General features: G+C 42.8%; 1 protein-coding gene and 1 long non-coding RNA gene across 3 annotated transcripts in view; one reads left to right on the forward strand and one right to left on the reverse strand.

Moving 5' to 3' along the window:
- Nucleotides 1–27,188, reverse strand: part of Pde7a (phosphodiesterase 7A) — an 84,654-nt gene that overhangs the window by 51,830 nt on the left and 5,636 nt on the right. The window lies entirely within an intron of this gene.
- LOC119088106 lies at nucleotides 23,537–24,321 on the forward strand. Its single transcript, XR_005091698.1, has 2 exons — nucleotides 23,537–23,750; nucleotides 24,005–24,321. It is a non-coding gene; the product is annotated as an uncharacterized LOC119088106 (long non-coding RNA).

Consider the following 27,188-nt stretch of genomic DNA (forward strand, 5'->3'; position numbering starts at 1 on the left):
GGCTGGTTGGTTGGTTCTCTCCTTCCACCTTTATAGCCTGGATGAACTGGTGTCCCCAGACTGGCAAGGTAACTAACTGCTGAGCCAGCACAGGCTCCATGACCCCCACCGCCCTTTTGGAAACAGTTTCTCACTATGTAGCTCTGGCTTGGAACTGGCTATGTAGACCAGACTGAGCTCGGACTCAGAGAGCTACCTGCCTTCCCTCCTCCTGAGTGCAGGGGCTGAAGATGTGTACCACTATTCCTGCCCATCCATCTTGCTTTGGAGGCAGGGCATCTCCTTTGGTTTGCCACTGCACAGGCTAGCTGGCCCACAAATATCCTGGGGATTTTCCTACCTTGTAGGAATGCTGAGATTACAGACCTGCTACCACATCTGCCATTTTACAAGGTTCTGGGAAGCAAACTCAGATGGCCAGCAAGAGCTGTTACCCGCTGAACCACCTTGATGGCCTGACATTAGTTACTTTCTATGTCTCAGGTTGTTTTTTTGTTTTTGCTTTTTTTCCCACCAAAATAATGGAAGACACTTGAACAGAATTGTAAGGAGTACAACATTTATAAAGATATTCAAGAACTTAACCAACATTTCCTTATCCAATGCTCTGATGCAATTAAATCATTAATAAAAAAAAATCCTAAACCTTCACAAATCAACCATCTGGGGGCTGGAGAGATAGCTCAATGGTTAAAGCTATAATCGTGAGGACAGGAGTTCTGATCCCCAGAACTACAGTAAGTCCTGGAGGGCATGGAAGCCTGTCTGTAATTTCAGCTGGGAAGGCAGAGGGAGGAATCCCCTGAGTCAGGTGTCTAGTCATATTAGCAAACTCTGGGTTTGACTGGGGGTGAGGCCTCTGCCTCAATGGGTAAGGTAGAAAAGCCATATGGGATGATCCATGTCATCAATCCTAGGCTTCTAAGTGCCCTTGCACCCACATCCACACACATGCAAACACTCACAACACACACACACACACACACACACACACACACACACACACACACACACACGAAAATGAAAAAAGAAAAAAATCATCTACCTAACTCCTTTCAATGAGGGCTTTGATTCTATGTATGCACATATGTATTGAGTCAGTCTCTCATGCAGCCCAGGTTGACAGTTAACTCACTTTACAGCCAAAGATGATCCTGAAAGGTCTATCAGTTTTTTAAAACTCAAAAAGTAAAATTATCACTTTTTATTATGAGAATATTTCAAAACTTAACCAGAAAAGCTTACTAAAAAAACTGAAATAGGTAGTGTGATCAAACTAAAAGACTTGATTCATTTTATGTACAATTAAGAACCCGTTATATATATAGAATAAGCAGTTTACAACTGATGAATAATACATATATAAAAAGTCCACCCCAACAAACAAGCTTCTGAGTTAAATGGACTAACAGGCATGTACAGAACGTCCCATTCCAACACTGCAGAGCACACATTCTTCTCAGCAGCTCATGGATCACTTTCTAAAATACACCACTTACTGGACACAAAGTAAGTCTGAACAGGTATAGGAATATTAAAATAATTCCTTGTATCTATCTGACCACAGAGGAACAACCAGAAACCCACCTCAAGAGAAGGTAAAAAACACACACGCATGGAACTGAACAAACACTATTGCATGATCAATGTCTTCTTGAAGAAATAAAAAGAAACTTTAAAATGCCTTGAACTGAATGAACATGAAAACACAATCTATCGAAGTCTGTGGGTACAAAGAAGGCAGCCCAGAAGTACGAGGCCCTAAGGACCCGCATTGAACACACCAGAGGGAATTCAAGTAGGTCACTTAATGTTGCACCTTAGGGCTTTGAAACAACACAAACCAACCATCCCAGAGCGGGGAGACGGAAATAACTGAGAGCAGGGCAGAGATGATGGTGCAGAGGACATGAGGTCCTTCTGCTCACAGAGAAGCACGAGCGGAACCAGGAATGTTAAATACACAGCGTTGTCTCTTCAAAGGAGGAGATGTATAACCTGTTTTCTGCCCAGAAGGCTGGGAATGGCTGTGGTTAACAGCCTGGTGACCTCTGTGCTATGTGTAAGGCCAGGCCACACCTGTCTCCCCGACTCCTGTTTACCTCGGTGATTCTCCCTGACCCCTTATCTTGAGCAGTTTCCCAGTCAATCTCTAGAACTCATAGATCCTTACAGGAGAGGTCACATAGACTTTACAAATGGGAACAGAGTGGTTCACAGTTTAGTGACCTTTGCAATACGAAGCCAGATCTTGCCCCAAACCCTTAAGATGTCACATGTAGTCAATCTATGGAACCCATCTTTCTGGCAGATGTCACAAGTACTTCACAAAATTTCAATGTAGTCATGTCCTAAGCTTTGCTGTACACACAGAATTGTGTAATTATCGTTAGGAAACTTTTCCAAATTGTGCTGTACTTAAATATGTCTAAAATTAACTGTCGGGAGTCAGACTCTGGAAGTCTGAACCAACACCAGCTACTGAGTCATGTTGAACCAGATTTCCTTCTTGCCTCACACAGATGGACTCTGCCAACTCTGGTGTTTGCAGAGACCTCCCCAAAATGAAGCCAGTCTCTAAGAATAAGTGAAAGAAAGTTTTGGCTCTTTGAAAAGATAAGTAAGATCAACAAGTTCTTAGCTAAACTAACAAAAAGAAATGATGGAAATGATCCAAATTAATAAAAGTAATTTTATTTATTAAGTGAAAATGGAGACAAAAGATACCAATGCAACTCAGAAAATTCAGACATACCTTAAAAACTTGTATTTCACTAAATTGGAAGATCTACAAGAAACAGATACATTTCTAAACACATATGACAGACCAGAATCTTCTGACCCTTACACTCTTTCTGCCCACTCTTCTGAGATCTATTCCTGAGCCTCAAGCCTCAAAGGAGGTAACAGGGCTGTCAAAATTATGGCTCGACATTCAATAGGTCATTTATTCTCAATATTTCAACCAGTTATGAGTCTGTAACTAAACACAGCCCACCACAAAAAGAAGCTTCTTTGACCACTGTGTACATGAACACTAATCTTCTCAGGTAAGTATAACAGCTTAGAAGACCGTTTGACAGGCCCATCACATCAAGTTAGCAAGACAGCTGTCGCTTCCCTAGTCGGGCCTATAATGCACCCCTGTGGTAGTTTGAAGGTAATTGGCCCCCATAGTCTCATAGGGAGTGGCACTATTTGGAGGTGTGGCTTTGCTGGCGTGGGTGTGGTCTTGTTGGAGGAAGTGTGTCACTGTGGAGCAGGCTTTGAGGTCTCATATATGCTCAAGATACTGCCCAGTGTCTCAGAGCACTTCCCTGCCTGCAAGTCAAGATCTAAGAACTCTCAGCTCCCTCTTCAGCACCATGTCTGCCTGCACATAACCAAGCTCCCAACCATGATGATAATAAAAACCTCTGAAACTGTAAGCAAACCACCACAATTAAATATTTTCTTTATACGAGTTGCTGTAGTCATGGTATCTCTTCACAGCAATAGCAACCCTAACTAAGACAACTCCCCTCCCAGCAGTCCTGGGCTTCTGATCAGGTTTACAGTACCAGACAAGAATTTTCTCCTGTGGAGCAGGCCTACTGCTCTAGATCTCAGGGAATAGTTCCCGACACTCCACCTCCTATAACCAACTAGCCGGTCCTGCAGGTGAGCAGCCCCTGCCTACTGCCCCCGGTACAGAATGCACGTTCAAGCTGAGTGAGACTGCTGAGGACAGTTCTCCCCAGCAGCCTGCCTCGCACCTTCCTGCCCTGTGAGGGCGAGTCAGCAGGGAGGGCACTTCTCCATGTCGTGTAACCAGAGCATGTTATGTCTTCAGCAAAAGCATCTCACCATCTGGTTCTGGTGTACAACTACCTGATGTTTTATTAAAAAAAAAAAAAATACACTGAAGAAGAAACACTCTTTAGCAACGGCAGTGGGGAATCGTGAAGGAGGAGGAAGAGAAGGAAAAGGAAGGGGGGGTACCAGAAGCACGAAGAAGAGCAGGAGAAGCAGGAGGAGGAGCTGCCACTCCTTTAGGGCCTGAAAGGCAGGATGGTACCACACCAGCACTGCTTCTCTGAGACACTTTCTAGAACACTGATGACTAAATTAGAAAAATTCACTGAAGAGTTTGTAAAATTTTGGGTAGAAAGCATTTTCACAGTTCCCCCTACCTTCCCTTCTCCCACTCCGCCCCCCCTCACCTCCCACCACTCCTTAGGGGGGTAAGGCCTCTCTTGGGGAGTCAACAAAGTCTGGCATACCAAGTAGAGGCAGGACCAAGGCCCCCCCACCCCCTGCATCAAGGCTGAACGAGGCATCCCACCAAAGGGAATGGGCTCTAATAAGCCAGTTCATGTGCCCAGGATAAGTCCTGGTCCCACTGCCAGGGGCCCCACAAACAGATTGAACCACACAACTGTCACTCACATCCAGAGAGCCTAGTTCAGTCCCATGCAGGCTCCCCAGAGTCCAGAGTCTGTGAGCTCCCACTAGCTTAGGTCAGCTGTCTCTGTGGCTTTCGCCATCATGATCTTGACCCCCCACCTTGCTCATATGATCCCTCCTCCCTCTCTTCAGCTGATGATGCAGGGATCACCCCAAGTAGGGGAAATGGTTAAGATCTGGGGAAACTGGGAGGGGGTACATGGGAAGGGCTGAGGATAGGAACATGAGTGATTGAGATGGCCAAGTTGGGGGAGGGACAGAGAGGGAGAGCAATGAAAGAGATCTTGATAGAGAGAGCCATTATAGAGTTAGGGAGAAACCTGGTGCTAGGGAAATCCCCAGGAACCCACAAAGATGACCCCAACTAAGACTCTTAGCAATGGTGGAGAGGGTACCCGAACTGGCCTTCCCCTTAGCAATGGTGGAGAGGGTACCCGAACTGGCCTTCCCCTGTAGTCAGACTGGCGACGACCCTAATTGTCATTGTAGAACCTACATCCAGTGACTGATGGAAGCAGATGCAGAGATCCACAGCCAAACATTTAGGTGAGCTCCTGGATTTCTATTTTCTTTAAACACACATTTTAATTTTCAATACGTTACTTATAAATTAAAATAATAAAATGAAACATGGATTTGGGTTATTGATGACTTTAAAGAAAAAAAGTATTTACTATTCATTGCTCAGGGTATTTTATAATATGGAAAATTGCTGTGCTATAATTTAGATTAAAAACCCTGACCATAAAACATGCAGGAGAAGAGAATATATGTTGACGGACATAGGGTTACTGAAATGAACACAAATGTGTTCACAGTGTTACCTCTTTACCTCTGGCTATAAGACTGCAAATAATTCTCATATTTTTAAAATCTGTCCTCTCCCTTAAATTTTCACTATGACATTAATGGTGATAAGAAAACCACAATTTTTTTACAATAATAATAAATTTAGCATCGTTTGTTCAAGCACAAGATAACACTCTTCTTCCACTGTGCTAAGGAAGGGCTGGCTGTGCAGTCCCTTCCAGCAGGAGGAGACTCCAACTGGAAGCTCTGGATGGCGGCCTCCAGTTCTCCTGGTGTGGCAGGCAGACTGAGAACATGCTGCATTCCTCACACATAACGTCTATGAAAACATGACCTAAGCCAGTCTCTCCTCTCTAAACACGTGATCTGAACCCCAAACTACAGTCAGCCTCCTTCTAAAGACAGCATGCTGCCAGGCAGTGGTGGCACACGCCTTTAATCCCAGCACTTGGGAGGCAGAGCCAGGCAGATCTCTGTGAGTTCGAGGCCAGCCTGGTCTACAAAGTGAGATCCAGAACAGGCACCAAAACAACAGAGAAATCCTGTCTCAAAAAACAAAAAAGATAGAGACAAGCCACCCTCCCAATGGTAGAAGAAGCCTATGTGTAAGACTGAGGAGTACCAAACAGAGAGAATAGTCCCAACAACTACTAACATTATTAAACCACAGTAATTAAAAGTTCGAGCCTGGCAAATAATTTGCTTGGTGGGAGAGAACATGAAGGGCAAGAATAGAGCAAACTAAGATGACACTTCAAATAAACAAGAAAGGGTGCATTATTTCATACACGACTTGGAGGGAAGTGGGTGGTGGGTAAGGGGTCAAGGAGGAAGTGTCATGGCTGTCTTAGTCCTTATTCTACAAGTTCCCGATTTAGAAAAGAACCCAAACAAGACGTGGAAGCAGGAGTTGAAATGAGCAGGTCAGTAGCCTCGGGTAACGTGCCTCCTTACTATCTGAACTCACTGAGAAACTCACAGACCCATCTGAACAGAGGAGGCCATACGGCAGCGCAGAGCAGCCCACTGCGGGGAGAGTGTGACCTATGTAATGCTTTCAGAACGGAACACACACAACTCCTGATCCAAGCTCTGCTTCTGGGCCTGTGGACAGCTGCTCACAGGGGGCACAGACAGTTACTAAGACGATCTCTGAGGCTCTGTCTGTCTTACGGTTACAAAAACAGAAATGACAAGAGTTTAAAGGCCTTTCCGAGTGAACTCCCCCTGAATTACATCACACTCATACAACGGAAGTCCCGAGACCCTAGTTTTCCAAGATGAATAGTAATGTGAAAAGCCTACCTTAGTGAATCCTCAGAGTGGGGACTAAAATGTAATTGTAATAATGACAATGGTTGACTTGTCAAGACTTTTTTATTTAAAATATAAATCAAGTTTAAACAACTGAGTCATAATTTCACCTCTGCACAAATTCTTAGAATTAAAAAAAAAAATGAATAGAGTCCTTCACATGTTTCTGTCATGAGACAATCACAAGCAAAAAACATTTGGCAGAAATACTGAAGGGCTTGGTTCCTTTTGTCCCTAAGATCTTCTCTCTAATCACTTGGTGCTACAACCCAGACTCCCTTAAAGCATTTAGTGTGCAATAATCCTTGATAATTTCCTCAATTGTCACTCTATAAACAGCTCGGAGCTCTGCAGCATCACACCCATGAACACTCTGCAAGCTGTGAGATTACATCTGTGTCTTGTTTTCCTGAAGGGTCAGGAGCAGAGATACACTGTCATTAAATGAGTGTGTCTATTACAGTGATATGAAGATGCTCGAGCTCTATGAACTCGCAGGACAATGATGTAATGACTGCAGGGCATAACATACGCACACATTATACAACCAACGTGCTTTCCACGTAAACACATTTTCAGAAAAAGCTTTTAAGAAACTAAAAATTACTGAACCAGGGAACTGGTAAAAAAGTCACCTTGAAAACCAGGTTTTCCTTTTTAATATTATTTTTAGTATATATAATATATATATTATATATAATAATTATATATATATATATAATAATTTTTAGTGAGTGTGTGTGTGTGTGAGAGAGAGAGAGACAGACAGAGAGAAGGAGGAGGAAGAGGATGTGAGAACTGTGGAGGTCGAAGGATGACTTTCAGGAAAGAGAGAGAGAAAGAGAGGAGGAGGAGGAGGAGGAGGAGGAGGAGGAGGAGAGAACTATGGAGGTCGGAGGGCGACTCTCAGGACCCCATTCTCTCCTTTCACATGTGGTCTCAGGGCCTGAACTTGGGTCATCAGCCTTGAGCAGCAAGAGCTTTTCACTTGCTGAGTGATCTCACCACATTAATTACATCATTACATTTTATATCAAATACACAATAATAGAAAAACCTATGACTCTAGTACTCAAGAATTTAAACTCTCACTTAAAGTTGTAACTTTAGAAATCTAAGCTTATTTAAGAGATCTTGCAAAAGGACATTCTTAGGCAACCCTCAACAGTCCAGCACTGTTTTTCCAAACATACTGCAAACATAAAACATTTGTTACTTCATTTAAAAAGGAAAGGCTTTTGTTTTTTTTTTAAGTTTTATGTGTGTTTTGCCTACGCATGTGTCTACTCATCAGGTTTCATGCAGTGCACAGGGAGACCAGAAGAGGGTGTCAGACCGCCTTGGAACAGGAGTAACAGACAGTTATCAGCCACCACGTGGGTGTCCGAAATAAAGCAGGGTCCTTGCTAGGGCCTCCAGGAGTCCAACTGCTGAGCTGCCTCTTGGCCTCTATTTACTTCATCTCTTAAGTATCTTAGTTTTGATTACTAAAATGAAAATGAAATTTGATGTTTAACAGGCAACTATAAGTGGCTCAATTATAAAACAAACAGAACACCTGTACTGACTGAAGCAACTTTATTCTAAAATTCTTTCACTTTGAAAAATACGTATTTATTTCATATTAAAGTTCTTAATAAAATTTAACAGCCCACAATTTTCAGTATGCACTGGGACAACACTGGACTCAAGAGATAAAATTATGTATTTTAAACAATTCATTCAAAGGATAACGTAGAATGAAAGATTTTAATGAAAGAAACAAAGAAATAAAAACATTGATTTGGTTTCAGATCCCACATTGCAACCTACAAAACTACCACTTGATTTTCAAAGTCCTATCAATGTTTATCCAGTTACACATAAGACTCTAAAATACACATCCTTCCTCCAACTACACCCAACAGGAGTCAGTTTTGCTCACACATGTCAGGCCAAAGCAGCATGCCACAACAAGCTCCACTCAGACGCCTCACACAAACCTTGCCGTCTGTGAAGGCAGACACTAATAAAAGTTGAAAATGTAAAATGCCACCACTTTCCTCCTGATTTTTCTTGGGGAAATTACAGATTTTTATTTTGTTTAAAACAAAAACGTGCTATGTATGTCACAAAGCATTGTTGTCAAATGAATATTATTTTAAAGTTTTGTTCTGATTTCTAGAATTTTCAACAGTTTTACTTTGGAATACAGTGATTTGCAGAAAAGACACAAAGCTACAGAGTTCCTATAAATACTTCCTGATGTTAACATTTTACCATAGCATGTTATACATAACATGTGCATGTTGTATGATATTTTGTGTCCTGACAAATAAAGCTTGCCTGGAGATTCGAAGGTGGAACCATAGAAGCTGGGTGGTGGTGGCTCACACCTTTAACCCCAGCACTTGGGAAGTTCATACCTTCATTCCCAGCACTCAGGAGGCAGAGACAGTAAGTGATAAGGCAGGGCAGAGACAGGATCTTGGCCCTTTCGGTTGGAAGATCCGGAGAAGTAAGAAGCCACTGGTGGCTGCTCTTCTGCTCTCTAGCTTTCAGGTTATTACCCCAATATCTGACTCCTGGCTTTTATTGATAACACTAATTAGATTCACATTTCATCTGGCGCCCAACTTTTGGGGCACAAATTCATGAAAAAGCCACTTGCCATGGCTTTGCAGCCACTGGCACAGGCCGGAGCTGCCGGTGGTGTTAGCCCCTCACCACCAGCCGCTCCGCCCTCAGGCAGCTCCTGCCCCATGTGCATTTTTCAGGCAGCTGGCTCCCTCTCCTGGTGGGTTGTGGGCTTTCCCTGGACCTCCTCCTCAGGACGCTGACACACTAGGTAGCCACTTTGACACCTTACTTGGGCTTCTACTGTTCTACACAGTGGCAGCCAGCCTCACACTTCACCTTCATCATCAGCTGATTTGGTGAGACAATTGGGAATTCTTAAAGGGGGGAATTAGTTAAAAAAGAGAGAGTTGTTTTTCTCACATTAAAAAAAGGGAAACAATATTACAATGTAAGGAGTTAGGTCTCTGTATGGTTAACACACTGGATGGTTTAAAACAACTAAATGAGGGGATAATTATTCATGCTTCATGTACACATGTGTATGTCCATATTTATAAGCCTGCATAGGCATTCACACACACACACACACACACACACACACACACACACACACACACACACACACAAGCATTTACTATAGCATAATTACCAATTAAATTACTCACTACTTGAATCTCACTATCTCTCCAATTATTACTACTGTTTGTTTCAGGATCCAACACAGGGTATCATTTGCGTTCAGTTACCACATCTCTTTGGTCTACTTTGGTCCACAACAATGGACTTTTCCTCATTTGCGTGATCTTGACAGCTTCAAGGACCACTCACTCATCAGGTGCCCACATAGAAGAATCCTAACCATTTTCTTTCTTTTTAGGTTTTGGAGAAGATCAAGAATACTCTCATCACATATCAGAGGTTTTTGTTTTTGTTTTTCTTCTAATTATTTCTATATTTTTATTGAAAATCTCTATTTGTTCACTTGTTACACTCTTCTTAGTTGTTTAAATATAGTTTCCTTTAGTCCTTTTAACATATTCCCAACAGTTGAAGCCTTTACCAGATCTAGTATTTGGGAACAGAAACAATTACTAATACTGGTTAGCCTAGCAATTTTGTCACTGATGTTAAACCCAGGCCAGCCTTGAATTCATTCCAAACTGTCTAATAACTAATAGCTTTCTAATAGCTTAAAGTGGCGATAACTTGCACCTTAACACAACTACAAATGTATCTAACTAGAGAAACAAACAACAAATGCCATAAAATGTCCTTTCTAGATCTGTGTTATCCCATGAGAATCATTAGTCTCTGTGGCTACCGCCAGAATCAAGATGTGTCCCAGGCTTCTGGGAATCCGGTGCCTGTGGTGTGACACCTTGCATAGCCTTGGTGCAGTGAGAAGGAGCTTGGACCTGCCTAGGCTCAGCGTGCTGGGCTCTGCTGACTCCCCATGGGAGACCTGGATTTGGGGGATGTAGGGATGTGGGGTGGCATGGGAAAGAGGGCTGGGAGGAGGGAGGAGGGGAGGGTCTGTAGATAGCATGTGGAGTGAGTAGAAAATTTCTTAATAAAGAAAAATGGAAAAAAAAAATGTGTCCCAGAAAATACATATTGGATTTTAAAGAATAACCAAAAAATATAAAATAAAATGCATCAATATCTTTTATAATAAGGTTACATATCAAATTAATGCTTTGGACATAGTAAGTTAAAAAAGAGCAAGTTTCTCTTATTTTACTTCTTAAAATTTGTCTATAAGAAAACTTCAAATTACACTTGGCTCACATTATATGTCTACTGAATATCAATTATTTTATGCCTAAATCAGTTCCTAACATGCAAAGGTATAACCATTTCCTTTTCGTTTAGTATTCTCTAATTCCTTACTCATGCTAAAAAAAAAAAAAAAAAAAAGAACATGTGTGGTCTGGGGCTATGGCCCAGAGGTCCTGAAGGTAAGCGTTGCCTACAGTCAACCTGTTAAATCAACCAAGGAGACTTAACCAGGAGAGACCCAGAGGTCTCCTGGTTGATTTAATTTTAGTTTCCTAGTACCAATGGTTTGACTTGAATCACACTCTGAGGTATCTTAACATTAATCTAGGAAATTAAAGAGTATATTAAAACTACATCACAAATGGGAATGAGCTAAAGCCTACTGAGAAAACAAACCCCACACCTCAAGGCCCTTCTGGAAAGTTTTGCTCTGAAATGAATTTGGGACATTTTCACCATGATATACAGGAAGAGAAGAGCGTGGAGAAACGCTTGTTCACATCAGGTCTATGTTCTGCTTTTACAGAAGTCCCCCTCTACACCCTAAACTGCTGAAATCCTCTTAATGTTTGTAGACAGAAATTCTTTTTAGAAATTGAGAAATTTTTAGAACAGTAGCTAAAATGGGTCCTATATTCATAATCTCTAAAACTGCAGAAGTAAAAGTATGACAAAATTACAGAGTCTGCTGGCAGGGAGCCCTGTGATAACCCTGAGACAGGACACATAGTCCTCAAGCCTTTAGTTCTCAAGAATACATTTCCCCCACAAGTACACATTCTCAAAGAGAACAATGTCACTTTCTTTTGTATCATTATTGAAAATACAGAGGAAGGATGCCCAGTGTTTGCTGCAGCTACTCAAATGAAAGGGCTCATTATCAAACTCACGATAGAGCCAAGCTGACATGCGGAAAATTTCAAAATACTGGAAATTGTATTAATGATAAATTACTCTTGTTATTACGTCACTAAAGAGAGTTAAGACTTAGTAGGTAAGTTTGCCTATATAAGTAGAATGCCCTTTTACTAAGATTTTAAAAGTTGAAGTTTATTTACAAATATGACAAAATGGCCCTTCTCATTCAAAAATTGATTTAATAGCTATGCTAAAATGCCAACAAAATCAGGTAATAAATAAACAAGTCACAGAAGACACATATTAATTAATATAAAGCATATATTACAAGTTGACTATCAACAAAAATCTAGGAAAAGAAACTAGAAATACTGGCAAAGCATAAAGACTCTCTCGCACTGCTCGTGACAACAGATGGGTGATTTCAGCAGCTAGGGTGTGAACAGTGGCTATCTCTGGGCGGTAGGACCGTGGGGGACGCTTCGTCTTTTTCAAATTTTTTTATAGCCTTGTATTTTATAACAAGCACATATTAACTCCAGCCCGCCCCCTAAAATCTGAGTTACTTTATAAAGCTCCATTTAAATATCACCCATTTCTTCTTATAGAAACAAGTAACAAGCACTTGCTATTTACATCTCAGAGGGGCAGCTTCCTAACCTATCTCTAGGTTTACACCTCCTACTCATCCAGAGAAGCAGCCTCCCCGCCAGGCCCCACCACAGCCGCACAGTCCCCCTCCCCTGCCCCACACACCAGCACAGCATAAAGACCTGAGCTCTTTCCATCCTTCTCAGCTGCAAAGAGCTCAGTTCAAATCCTAGAGGCCCCACTCACAGTTATGCTGCTACGGGCAGCCGACTCTTCTAATCTCACTACATTCTCTCTCTTTTTTTAGGATTTTTGGGTTTTTATTTTATGTGTAAGTGTATTTTGTCAGTGTGTCTTCATACTACCTACATACTGGTGCCTGCAGAGTCCAGAAGGTGTTGGATCCCTGGAACTGGAGTCACAGACAGTTGTAAGCTGCAAAGTGGGTGCTGGGCATCAAACCCAGGTCCTCTGTTAGAGCAGTCAGTGCTCTTAACCACTGAGCCATCACTCCAGCCCCCAGTAAATGTTTATGTGAGATCTATATAAATTAGAGAATAAGAGAGTACCAGTAAAACTGGAGACAAGTTAAACACAGGACAAACTTGAAGATGGCGCTATAATATGAAATTATGAAGTAACTGGAGACGGAGCCTAAGGGAAGCTTATGGTGGCCTATGGTCTGACCTAAGAATGAGACTACAAGTTTTCTTACTCCTCTGTCCAGAACCTTGGTCAGTGCTGCGCACTGCAGACACTGAGTGGATGGGGAGACATGTCCACTAAGTGCTAACCATGTGTTCTGGGGTAGAGAGGTAGCGGGGAAACAGGAACAGACAGCAGGCAGAGACACACAATGTCAAACCAAACAAGGGCTGAGATAGATGGGGGCCAAGGGAAGGTCTGCAAACACTGGGCTGAGACTGGGTGGCAAAGAGCCATGGGAGAATCCTGAGTCCTAGCACTGGCCCATTCAGACAGAGGAGAGCATTGTGAAGAGATGAGGAGGAGAAGGCGCCTGGGGCCAGTCATGCAGGCCCAACCCATGAAAAAGAACTTGGATTTTATACACACCAAAAACTCACTAGTTTCAGCTGGCTGACGTGATGTGACCTGCATTTTAAAAATCAGTTCTACCTTAGCTGGTCATAGTGACACACATCTTTAATTCCAGCACCTGAGAGGCAAAGGCAGGTGGATCTCTGAGTTCGAGACCAGACTGGTCTACAGAGTGAATTCCAGAATAGTCAGTACTACTTATAGTGAGACTTTGTCTCAAAAACAAACAAACAAAACAAAAAATCATTCCAGCCACCCGTGCAAACAGACTTCCAGTGAGAGGACAAAGGTGTCCTGACCTGGACAGTATCAGCGGCATCGAAGGTGCACAGCCCAGCAGAGGGATCTTGTAGGCTGATTCCAATCTTTCTTTGGAGTTCAAGCACATGGATCTCACTTTGTAAAAGGGTTTCTCATTCCTAGACCCAAAGGCTATCTACCCCTTAACTTCATGAACTATCCAAATGAACCCATATAAAAATGCGCCGCAATTTTGTGTTTATGTGCAAATCTGGTTATCTCAGCTCAACCCCAGAACCCATGTAAAAGTAGAAAACACCACAAAGTTATCCTCTGGTTTCCCTCTGGTACCCCTATCCCCATCACACACACAGACATACATACACACATACACACACACACACACACACACACACACACACACACACACACACACACACACAGGAAACAATCCATGCCATCTGTGTCCATTTCCTATAGCTGCTGTAACACACTACTACAAACCGGATGAGGTGAAACAAGAGAATTTAGTCTCCCCAGTTCAAGGATGGAGGTCCAAAATCAAAGCTCTGAGAGTGCCGTGCTGCTTTGGGAGGCTTCCTCTTCCTAGTCCCTTCTGAACCCAGCAAGCTTTGGTCTCGACAGGATACAGCTGCCTCTCACCAGCTCTCAGCGTCCAGATCCACTTAGCTTTCTTCTCCAAATGCATCTTGGTCTGTATGTATCCACAAAGACAAATGATCTCATATAATATAATTATGGATCTAAAGATATTTAGTCTAAGAGAGGTCACACTGTGAGGTTCCTGCCAGAATTTTGATCTTGGTTTTCTTCAGGTCATTTTCATACATGTGTCATTATACTTTGTTGTACTTTTGCTCCCTCGTGATTTTCCACATCGCTCTTCCCGCTCCACCAGCCTATTCTGCTCTCCCTTGACATGCAATCCATTACTATTTCCCACTTTAAGTTTTGTGACCTTCCGCACACATGTAAGCGCATGCGCGTGCATGCACACACACTTTTAAATTTAGTTTCCGCATGAGAGAAAGTATGAGGTATTTGCCTTTCTGAGTCTGCATATTTTGCTTCTCACGGAGATTTCCAGTTGCATCCATTTCCCATCCAGTTTCACTGTCTCTTTAACATGGTCATCCTGCTCTAAAAATGTTCACGACTCAACAGTCAAAACCAAGTCTGCTCAAGAGAAAAGAGTCTGCGCTGTCCTGTGCCTCAGCCCTGCAGTTCCGTCACCTGTGTGTGACGCTGGGGGACGGAGCTCTGGACTCTCTTCTAACCACACCTTTTCTTCAAGACTTCTTAGATTTTGTATTCCACACAAAGAGATCCTCCAACAGTTCAGTAAGTTAAGTTTACACCAAAAATTTCCCTTCCAAGTTCTGAGCTAGACAATTAAAACTTTTTTTTTTTGTAAACTACCCACTGTCATAGCTTTCCTTTGTTTCCCATTAAGACTGTAGTGTTTTCTCTATACAACACTTCAAACACTATTCACTGTGGCTGCAGTTTTCCTTACAGCTGAATTTGCAGGTAAAAGAACAGAACAAAATATTTACTGCGTGAAGTAGCACAGAGCTTTTATTTGTGGGTGCTAACTCAGAATCTTTAGACACCGTTATATTATGTGGAGGAACCACAGATGTCAGGAAAGTTAAAGGGACTGAGGGACCACCAGCACAGGACACCAGAGAGGAGAGTAACAGGATACTGGTGCCATAAAAGGGGGAAATGGGAAATGAGTGGGGGAGACTGAGGGAGAGGGAAGGAGAGGGGGAGAGGAGTCCACACAAGGATGACTGAAAAGGCCATAGGGAATCCTGCCTGCTTAAACGTCTATCTCCCTCCCCGCCCTCCTCACCCCGCCTCACACATGAACACACACACAAACGATGCATATATGTTGCTTAATTGAAGTTACTGCAATTAAGGTTACAATGTTCCCCGCAAACCACCAGAGACTAGCAAACACCCCAGTGCCAGGCAAGGGTAACCTTCTGAGTTGTTGCTCAGGGAAGTCCGAGAGACCTTCAAACAATGTAGGCACTGCTGCTGCCCTTCGTAATTTCCAGAAAATGCCCTTTTCCTGAAGACACTCCACTTTGGACTGACCTGGAAGACTCCTCCTTAAGGACTAGCTCGCCGTACTGAAGGAACCAGTGGGGGAAAAGCAGTCAGTGGCACTATCCTGCAGTATCAGCAATAAACCAGCATGGCAAGATATTGTAAAGGCTGCAACCATGGCGCTCGTATCCTGCGGGTGACCGGAAGCTAATGGACCTAAGGCCTGCTGGACAGGGGGAATTCATGTCCGGCACTGTAAAGTTGGTCAGCTCTCAGTGGCTGGGTAGGTCATATGACCTAGAGGAGAACCCCTTATGGCCGCTTCCCTAAACGGTTGACCTGTAGTCTAAGAACTTCTTACACCCACAGGGAAGGAAGCTCTCACTCCTCATCAAAGAAGGTCTTTTTGCAGGAGACAGAGATCATTACAAAAAGCCACAGCTGGTCAGAGGCAGACAACCCCAATTAATACATTTACAACACAACCCGTCACGGAATGCTTAGGGAACATCACGGAGAAAGGGCGAGAAAGACTTTACAGAGGATGAGGAAATCTTCAGTGAGAGAGTCTTCTCTTAAAACAAAACCCACAAAGGATATGGTGTCGGGAGATCCTGGGAGGAGTTGGGGGAGTTGAATATGATCATAATACATTGTATGGAATTCTTTAAGAATAAAAATCATTGAAAAACTAATTATGGTAAAACTTCTCAGTGTGAAGAGGTTGAAGAACATTTGTCCTCGAATAAAATTCATCTATATTTATAGTTAAAACAAGGCTCAGGAATACAGTGATGAATAGACCACTATTTTATTAAATTATCTAGGGCCTGGTCTTTTCATAATTTTAAAATTCTACTTGAACAATGTTCAAACGGAACAAATAAATGCAAATCAAAAGTTTCAAAAAAAATATCTTTGTTGATTTTAGATCACATACACACACAAATCTTCTCATTATATAACGAAAATCACCAAAGACAGTGAAAATGACCACAATTTCATTATCCAAAGCCAGCTACATTAATATTACACTGAACAACTTTACAGATTTAACATATTCACACCTGACACGTGTGGCATCATCCATGATTTTACCTACAAACATAGATGCTACTTTAACAGCCCAGGCATACGACCGCCACCCCAGCACTTGGAAGGCGGAAGCAAGTCTGGGCTGTACGGTGAGATATCTCACAAATATCCTCACTCCCGGGAAGGGAAGAGGGAGGAAAGGCAAACAGGCAACATAAACACTAACTTATTCCTTCATTCAAACAGCTGTATAATTTTTCCATGGTAAATCTAACTAGTATTTTATTGAATACTGTATTGTTTAATTAAAATATCATCAACTGAGTTAGGGATGTAGCGAGCTGGTAGAATGCCTGCCTGGAACACCTAAGGCCCTGGGTTTGAGCCTCAGCACTGGAAAGATAAACAAAATACTATGAATGGAACCATTCCTCCACTGATGAATATTGAAATGTAAGTCATTATTAATGTTACAAAGTGTCATTCAAACTCTGTACAGGGATGACAAGATGGCTCAGTAGGTAAAGGAGCCTGGAGCATGATCCCCAGGACGCACACGGCAGAAGAAAAGAACCGACTGACTCCTGCAAGTCATCCTCTGACTTCTACACACACTATAGCATGAGCGCGCGCTATACACACACACATGCGCCTGAACACTCATACACACACACACACACACACACACACACACACAAATAAATGTTAAAAAAAACTATGGACATAAATCTGAACACAAATGCTACATTTACAAATTCCAAAATTCAAAAAAGTTACTATATTCACATTGAAGTTCTCATTTGCAAGGCTGAGGAGATGGGTGGCTCAGCAGTTAGGAGCAACGGCTGCTTTTCAGAGGAGCCAGGTTCGATTCCCAACACCACATGGTGGCTCACAACCACCTCTAAATCCCAGTTCCATTCCTATTCTCTCTGTGGGGGTCTCTCTGTCTCTGTGTCTCTCTCACATACACAAATAAATTTTACAGAGAATGACCATGTTCTCATATCCTTGCCAATACCTGTTTTATCAGTCTTCACCAACATGAGATTACTCCCCTGTCCATCCTCCACAATCTTTTGATGTATTTCCTTTGCTGTAAGAAGCTTTGCACATTTTTAATGTATTTCTTAGAAATGCTCAACTCTTCTGACAGTTATTAACAAGTGTTCTCATTTTCTTAAGAATCAGATGGTATTGCTCTTGCTAAAATTGATTTTTTACCTTATTTTGTTTTTCTTAAAATAAATGTTCACAATGAAATGACACAAAGATTGAAAAAAATTTAAAAACTGCAACAAAAGCCTCCACTACTCTCTACTTCATACACAGTAAACACACAGTGTTATAAAATAAGCATTGTGCATCAGCAATATTTTCTCTTGTTCCCTGGGGTGAAAAAACTTCACTGAGAAATTCATTTTAAAATGCAAGTGAGATGTCTTTCTTCAAGAAAGGTTGTCTTCATTACATCCCACGTAAACCACACTTCAACAGTCAAATGCTGTGTTTCTAACTGGTCCATGACACTTTCAACAATGGCTTCGCTTTGTCTCTCATTATATTTCAATTAAAACTGAGCTATTTTTAGAATTGGTCTCTGAACAGGTGCTTCAATGTATTAAAGACCTGTTACTCAATAAACAAATACTTCCACTTAAAGAAATCCTATAGAGTGATTGTTTCACAGCCTATGACCAGGGAGAAAAGCAAGCCACACGGTAAATGCAGACTGAACTACGTTTACACACCTACCTTTTCCACTTTCCGCCTGTGCGACCTTACACACTCTGCATCTTTCAGCCTCAGCACTTAAACCTTGAAAATGTTGGGAATGGAATTATTTAAACTGTCCCTTTCAAGCATTTGAATTTGGATTCCATTCCCACAGACCTAGTCTTGAAGACAGTTGAGGAACAAAATCACAGAAAAGGTGGGATGCAGTGGCACACAACTGTAATCCCAGTATCCGGGAGATGGAGGCAGGAAGATTCCAAATTCAAAGCCAGTCCAGGCTATGCGATGACCCTTCTCCCACACCTCAGAAAGGGGAGAAACACGGTAGATGCAAAACACACATGCCTCCATAGTTATAGAGAATAAAGTAAGAAGGTGTGACAGACAGAACACAGCAAGCCGCAGCTCCTAAGTTGGGCATACTCCTGAAGTCTTCAGGAACTGCTTAGAACCTCAATTTCCACCTGCAAACTTCGTTTCCTTTTTTAACACGCATTATTTAGTGTGTTTGAGCGTGTGTGTGTTTACACGTGTGTTTGTGCATGTGCCTATTTACACGTGTGAGGAGTAAAGGACCTGCAGGCCTACAGGAGTCTGCTTGCTCTCTCCCCCATGTGGATTCTGGGACCCCACTCCGCTGTCCGTCTTGGTGGTAAGCACCCTTACCCACCAGGCCATCTTGCCAGCCCTTATCTACACAATTTTCTAGAACCATTCTGCTGACATGGCAGGGTGCTGTTCCTTTGTTTGCATTTCCTGTCCCTTTCACTCCTTCCTCTTCTCAGTCGCTTCTTAGAGGTATTTTAACAAGGTTGTGTGTGTGTGTGTATGTGTGTGTGTGTGTGTGTGTGTGTGTGTGTATCTTAGGGTTTCTATTGCTGTAAAGAGTATGACCACGGCAGGCGACTCTTATAAAGGAAAACATTAACTGGGGCTGGCTTAGTTTCGGAGGTCTAGTCCATCACTGTCATGCCGAGAAGCATGCAGGCAGACATGGTGTTGGAAAAGGAGTTGAGAGTTCTCCACCTTAGTTCTCCATCTTGATCCACAGCAACAGAAGGGTACTGGGAGCCACACTAGGCACAGCTAGAGCATGTGAGACTTCAAAGCCTGCCCCCACACACTTGCTCCAGTGAGGCCACACCTCCTAATAGTGCCACTCCCTATGGGTCTGTGGAGACCATTTTCTTTCAAACCGCCATGTCCACTCCCTGGCTCCCAGAGGCTTACAGCCATAGCATAATGCAAGATGCATTTAGTCCAACTCAAAAGTCCCTATGGTCTTTAACAGCCTCAAACTCGTTTAAAAGTCCAAAGTTCAAAGTTTCTTCTAAGACTCAGGACAATTTCTTAACTGTAATCCCCTATAAAGATCAAAATGAAAAAGCAGATCACATACTTCCCACATACAACAGCACATGATATACATTATCATTCCAAAAGGGAGCACAGTGAGGAAATCCTGGACCAAAGCAAGACTGAAAACCAGCTGGGCAAACTCTAAACTCTGCACCCCCACGTCTGATGTCAAAGCGCTCTTCAGACCTCCAGCTCCTCTCAGCTCTGTTGACTGCAGCACACTTCTCTCTCCTGAGCTGTTCCCTCACTGATAGCAGCTCTCCTCGACCGTACACCACACCTCTGGCATTTCCAATATTTTGGGGTCTCCAAGGCAATCCAGGCTCCAGCTTCACGATGGGCTCTCTGGGCCACCCTGACATATGCTTAGCCCCAGTGGCTTTCCTTGGTCTCAGAGGCAGAATCCATAACCCCTTTCTCCTATCCTTGACTCTAAAGCCAGAACCATGTGGCCAAAGCTGCCGCGTCTGCCGCTTAGCGCGGCTGAACATGGCTCCCTTGTTCAATTATGTCTTTATCAACTTTCTGCTTTTGATGGTTTTCTTCACTGCCTAAGCTTGTCTATCCTGGAACTTGCTCTGTAGCCCAGGCTGGCCTCACACTCAGAGATCTGCCAGCCTCTGAGTCTGCAGTGCTGGATTGAAGGTGTGCCCCACCATATCTGGCCCTAAGCTTTTCTTTAGTTCCTTTTCACTTTTCTTTTTCACAAACTGGAAGCTTAGCTGGGTGGGGTCTTGCCCTAAGGTCTCCACTCCCTTTATGCCATTTCTTTATCTGTTTGTCTCCTTGAGCACAGACTTTAGCTCTATCCCACTTCCCGTTGCCCCTTCCTCACTCTGCACATTTTGTATTTTTCCTTGCTCAGCTTGCTCCTTTTCATTATAAATCTACGTAAGAGTGAGCACTAATAACCACATGACAGAGTCTATACTAGGCTGTTTTGAGATTTCCTCTGCCAATGGAATTAATTCAAATCTTTAGCTTCAGGCAGGGTCTTTGGACAAGGTCAAAAAGTAGCCACATTCTTCACCAAAATATCACAATAATAATCTCTAGGCAACACACTAACACTCCTCTGGAACTTCTTGAGCCAGGCTCCCACCATTCAAATCACCCTCAGCACCACTGTCTTCCATGTTCCTACTAGGATGGTCCATTAAGCAGGACTTAAAGCATTCAACTGCTTTCCTAATCCACAGTCCCAAGGTCCATATTCCTCCAAACAAAACGTGGTAAGGCCAATCACAGCAATACCTCAGTCCTTGGAACCAACTTCTGTCTTAGTAAGGGTTTCTATTCCTGTGAAGAGACATCATGACCATAATCTTATAAAGGAAAACATTCAAGTGGGGCTGGTTTAAAGTTTCAGAGGTTTAGTCCATTAGCTTCATGGTGGCAAGCAGACAGAAGGAGCTGGAGAAGGAGCTGAGAGTTCTCCATCTTTATGCACAGGCTGCAGGAGACTGTGAGTCACACTGGGCACAGCTTGAGCATAGGAGACCTCAAAGCCCGCCCCCACAGTGACACACTTCCTCCAACAAGGCCACACCTCCTGATAGTGCCCTATGGGCCTATGGAGATCCTTTTCTTTCAAACCACCACCATGTGTCTCTGTGTATGTACATGCATGTAGAGGTACCCACAGGGCGGAAGAGGTCTGTGGTCACTCGGAGCTGGAGTTAAAAGTGTTTGTGAGTGGCCAGACTTGGGTGCTTGGATCCAAAGTCCAATCCTCATGACTGCACAGTGAATGTTCGTAACTACTGACCCATCTCATCCCTCCAGCACCTAGAATGAGAAAACCTTAACGCTCACTGATTTTGGAATTTACTGTACTGTCTTGGGGTTTGTCTAACAACATCTGGGGAACCAGAAGATTATTTCAAAATATTCATGGCAGAAAAAGTCAAGACTAGACACAAGGTTATCAAATCTTTTCTCTAAGTCACTAATTCCATGAAAATCTAATTGCTAGCTGGCAAAGTATTAAAACAGTTTGGATAAGGGACATTGTGTTGTGTGTAACTCAGAACTGTAAGTAGTACTACTAAAACACAGCATATTTATGATCCACCAATTCTTTTAAAAGATGCATTTACTTGTATTTTACGTGCATGAAGTATTCTGACGCAGGTGTGTGCATGTGTTTGAGAGCCTACACGTGTGCACCATGGGCATGACGGTGTCCGTGGAGGCCACAGAGGGCAGCAGGTCCCCTGGAACTGCAGTTAAGACAGCTGAAAGCTGCCGCCACCGGATGGGTGCTGGAAATTGAAACTGGGTTATCTGCAAGATCAGCAAGTACTCTTAACCACATAGCCACTTCTCCAGCTCCAATCTAATAAATTCAAAAATTAGGTTTCAGAGCAGGGTATGGTGGCACACACCTTTAACCCCAGCATTTGGGAGTCAGAAGCAGGTGCAGATGTATCTCTGAGTTTGAGTTCCAGGACTACACAAAGAAATCTTGTCAAAAAAAAAAAAAAATTGCCATAGTTGGATCTGATCTGTCTTCCAAGTTCTAGGTAGTAAAGTACTGATTCCCAGCATGGCAACGTTAGGAGGCATCAGGTCCGTGGCAGTGTGCCCTGTAAAGGGAACGGTGGGACCCTAGCTTTTCCCTACTAACTTCCTGGCCAAGAGCGGAGGTTTTATTATAACACGGGCCCTCAACATGACATGCTGCCTCCTGGCAGGCTCCAAGGCAGCAGAACTGACCATGAATTGAAATGTATCAAGTGTGAAACAAAATAAGCCTTGTCTCTTTGTAAGTTATTTGTCTCTGGTATTTTATTATAATAGTGAAAAACTAACAAACTTCCAGTATTAAGGTAAAAAAAGAACAGAATCAATACAAGACTCCTTATTTTCTGGTGATTAATATAAATGGATAGATAAAATAACACTGAAATCAAAACCATCTGTACCACTGAAAATGCATGTCTGGCAAAATTTGACTTTAATACTTATTAAAAATTTTGTGATTCACAGTTTTTAAATTTTCTACTATTAGCCATGAGTGCAGAAGTAACTCAGACGTTAATAAATCTGACGATGAGTTGGCAGAGCCCTGGCTGTATTTGTTTGCAGTCTCAACCCAGGCTAGCCACTAACTCACTGTGCAGCTGAGACTGACCGTGGACGCGGGAATGCAGGGATCACAGGCGTGTGTCGTGTCACCACGTCAGGCCGATTCCGTGTTTTACACTAGGATTTTACATTAGGATTTCGCTGGAATCTAGAACCAGGTGACTGATGAAACGCCGTGGGAATGCTGGGATCACAGGCGTGTGTCACCACGTCAGGCCGATTCCGTATTTTACATTAGAATTTTACATTAGGATTGCCCTGGAATCTAGAACCAGGTGACTGATGAGACGCAAGCCCTTCTTATCCCACGTACTGAGTTCCTGAGAAAGCTGACTCCTTCATTTGCTGAAAAGGATGTTCGAATGACTAACAAAAAATGTTCTCAAGTCTAGAAGCATACACTGGGATAATCACGTGTAGAGAAAATGAGAGATCAGAGAGAAAAGGAAATATAAAACTGACAAAGTCCTGAGCTGCTCATGCGTTTTAATGGGTGGAGGATGTTGAACTGTTACACATTTAAAATTTAACAAGAACGGTCTAAGTTGTGAGTTAAGTAACAAACCAAACATTTTATCACTTCCAAATACTGAAGCCCAGAGGACACTCCCTGGAGGAGTCGGGGCAGGAAGGGTCTCAGCCTGCCATGAGCATGCGTGGCTTGCCTCCTCACTGCGGCCTACACTGGCCTGAAGCCTGACCTCCTCCTGCCTAAGAGACGGTGCTCAGCGGCAGGGCTCTTGTTGGCCTTTGAGAGGCCCTGGTTCCCATCACTAGAACTAAAAAATACCGTGAGTAAGCAAGAAGGCAGGGAGGAAGGGAGGAAAAGCTGGCCTGTCTTCTTCTTCCCACCAGGATGTGTGTTACTCGCCTCATGATCTGCAGGCTCTCCCCAACTTCAAAAGGAGGGCTATCTGACCCCACAACCGGACTGCCCAGTCCTTCGCTCTCCACCAGTGCCGTTTTAAAGTCCACCTCACCAGCTGTGATCAGACAGTTCCTCCCAGCAACAATTCCACGTTATTTCCCAGCCTCTCCCCCACAGGATGAAACTGCTTCAGAATGACCAGAGCTACACAGGCAGAGCCATGGAACCCGAGTAACCCAGAGCACTGTGAAATGCCTAACCTGGAAGGAAGCAGAGTCAGCTCCCCTGGGAACTTGAGATAGCTCCATCATCACAGAGAGGAGTTAGAATCTCAGGAGGCAGCCCACTCTATCTGCCAGCAACCTCACCCCAAATACAGCTGCCTTCACTTTTTCACTCCTAAATACTGATCTGAAAGAAAGAATTCTGTTGGCAAACTAGTAATGTAAACTGATTATGTAAACCTTCTAAATAAAAAACAGAAATTACTTCAATTTCATCATCCTGAGACAGTGTTAACATTTGGAGATACAGCTAGCTTTTTCTTTTTGCAAACGTGTTTGTGTGTGCATACCTATATATGTTGAGATTTTTTTGTAGTTAAATTGGGAAATTCTAGGATATTCCAAATTTTCTTCACTTAATTACGTTTTAAGCATTTTTTATGCAATTAAATATTATTTAATTCACTTTAGTAGCTATAATTATAAAATAAGAAAAACACTAAATGTATTTCACTGTATGTGATCTAAGCTATTATATTTTAAGCTCTTCAAAGCATTTAAGTAGCTGCATAACACAGAATGATTTAATTACCATATTCCATAACAAGAAAACTATATTAGCCGTTTAGAAATTATTTGTTGTTCCTAATTTTTCACAATGGCAAATAATGGGATAAATATCCTTGACAATTAATCTTTATCAACATTTCTAATTCTAGTAACCAGAATAGAGTCCTAAAAGTAAAATCTCAACTAAAAGCATTAATTCTCTAAGCATTTATTTAATTCACTTATCACTCTGAAGAAACACACAATAGATTACAACTCTGGTACTATCCCATAAATATAACTTTCAATTTATAAAACAAAAATTGTAAATTTGAAACCTAAAAAAAAAAAAGGCAGCTTCAGAGTAATGAAGTTAGAAAGGGACAACCCCTTTACAAGCTCAGAGCGACACTTCCGACAGGCCAGGCTCCAAGCTTAGCTGACTCCCTGGTACTTTAGAGTTCAAAGTAACTAATGAGACACTTTAATACTTCATTAAGTGTCTGTTACCATCCCTCTTCCAGTCCTCACTGTTCCCGGCTATGGTCCTCTTTCCATCCATACTCAGTAATACATGTGTGGTTTGAATGAAGATGGCCCCCAAAGGCTCTCAGCTGGTGAATAGTTTAGGAAGGATTGGGGGCGTGGCCTTTTGGAGGTGTGCCACAGGGGCGGGCCGGGCCCAGTCTCTAGGCCTGTGGATCAGGGTGTAAGTTCTCAGCCACTGCTCCATACTTCCTGCCGTGATGATCACAAACTCACTCACTGACACTGTCACCAAGGCCCCGATGACATGCTTTCTTCTTTAAGTTACCTTGGTCATGGTGTCTCTTCACAGTAACAGAAACGTTACTAACACACATGCATTCGCATGTGGTAAAATGAAGCAGAAGAGAATGCACAGACTAAAGTCACAAAGACCTGGAGTTTAAGCCACTCCCAAAACTCAGTTGTGTCACCTTGATAAGTGACAACTTGAAGCTTATGTCTTCTCTACATTAGAGACACTTGACACAAAACACAAACAGGATGCAACAAGTGGGGGTACAGGACAAGTCCAGATCTGTCTTCCTCCTTCCTCCTCTCATTCCCCAGCCAGAGCTGCAGATGCAGGAAGACAGCAGTACTCCACACATGCACAGCACCGCCCACCTCCATCTCAACCAGAGCTGCAGATGCAGGAAGACAGCAGTACTCCACATGCACAGCATCACCCACCTCCATCTCAACCAGAGCTGCAGATGCAGGAAGACAGCAGTACTCCACACATGCACAGCGCCGCCCACCTCCATCTCAACCAGAGCTGCAGATGCAGGAAGACAGCAGTCCTCCACACATGCACAGCGCCGCCCACCTCCAATTCAAATCCTCCTGGATGAAATGTGTGTTCTTTTCCCTCCAGATGAAATGTCTCTAATTTCCTTAGTCACCCATCAAACAAAATGGTTTCCAATCTCTCACTACCCTGGACCACATGATTTAGTTATATCTTCCTTAGAACATGGCCTCTGGACTGAAAATACTTCCAATGTGCTCTGGAAAGCCCTAAGTGAAGGTTATCACCTCAAACAGTGACCAAATTGTGTCAAATTCATTTTCTTTACGCATAGTCACAGGCTATCACAATTCATAATCCATGAACCTAAAATTCTGACTATAGTCCACTTGCCATCTTACATTACCACTTACATTAAAGGCCTGTGCTACCACCGCCCAGCTGCCAAATACTTTTAATGGTCCAAAGCAGTATTTTAGTCTATTCAAAATTTGAGTAGTGGTAGGCTTTGTTGAAACTCAAGCTACCAAGTTAGCAACCATACAGCCATTATCTTCTGAAAATTAAGATCCATCTCTACCAGTAGGTGGAGCCATGGAGCAGCAATCAAAACTTTCTGCTGAAAGGCTATGAGCAGAACCCTTGCTTGAGTCAACCAGGACAGCAGCAGCACAAGTCCCTTAGAAACTGTGTGCCTACTCCCCCCTGGACCAGCGTTCATGGGCAGCTTTGTGAAGAGCCAATGTTAACAATTTTGCATAATGCCCACTTATAAACTGATGCTGAATTTGGAGTAGTTACAAAGGATTGAAAGATATGAAAAAGAAATTTCACTAGAAAAATGCAAATAGTTCAAACAACACTTCAGAAAGCACAAACTCCTGCTTACTCTAATCAAAACAAACCCAGATGCAGCCCATCTACTACAGGAGCAAATATTTATAACGTCTGGTGACATATGAGTGGAGACGAAAGTAGTATGATTATTTATCTTGGTACTAGGAAAGGACAGAGCCTGTAGAGAAAGCCAGAACAATGTTCTTACCTTTTGACATGAGCTAGAGATTCCAAAGACTTTATCTAACATGCATGAAGGCATCTATTAAAGGGAGTTTTACATACAAAAACAAAAGCTTGACAGAAAATGCTCAACATTTGAAGACTGTGCTGCTGACCCATCAACCTGACATCCTGCTAACCATAGTAAGCACGGATCCATACACTCGCTTTGGCGCCTGCTCAGCCACTAACTCCGTAGTTATTTCATTAACTCAGCTAACATGCCATGCCCTTAGTCATACCCACATTTCAA

This window comes from Peromyscus leucopus, chromosome 5, assembly GCF_004664715.2.
Source record: "Peromyscus leucopus breed LL Stock chromosome 5, UCI_PerLeu_2.1, whole genome shotgun sequence".
NCBI classification, from domain to species: domain Eukaryota; kingdom Metazoa; phylum Chordata; class Mammalia; order Rodentia; family Cricetidae; genus Peromyscus; species Peromyscus leucopus.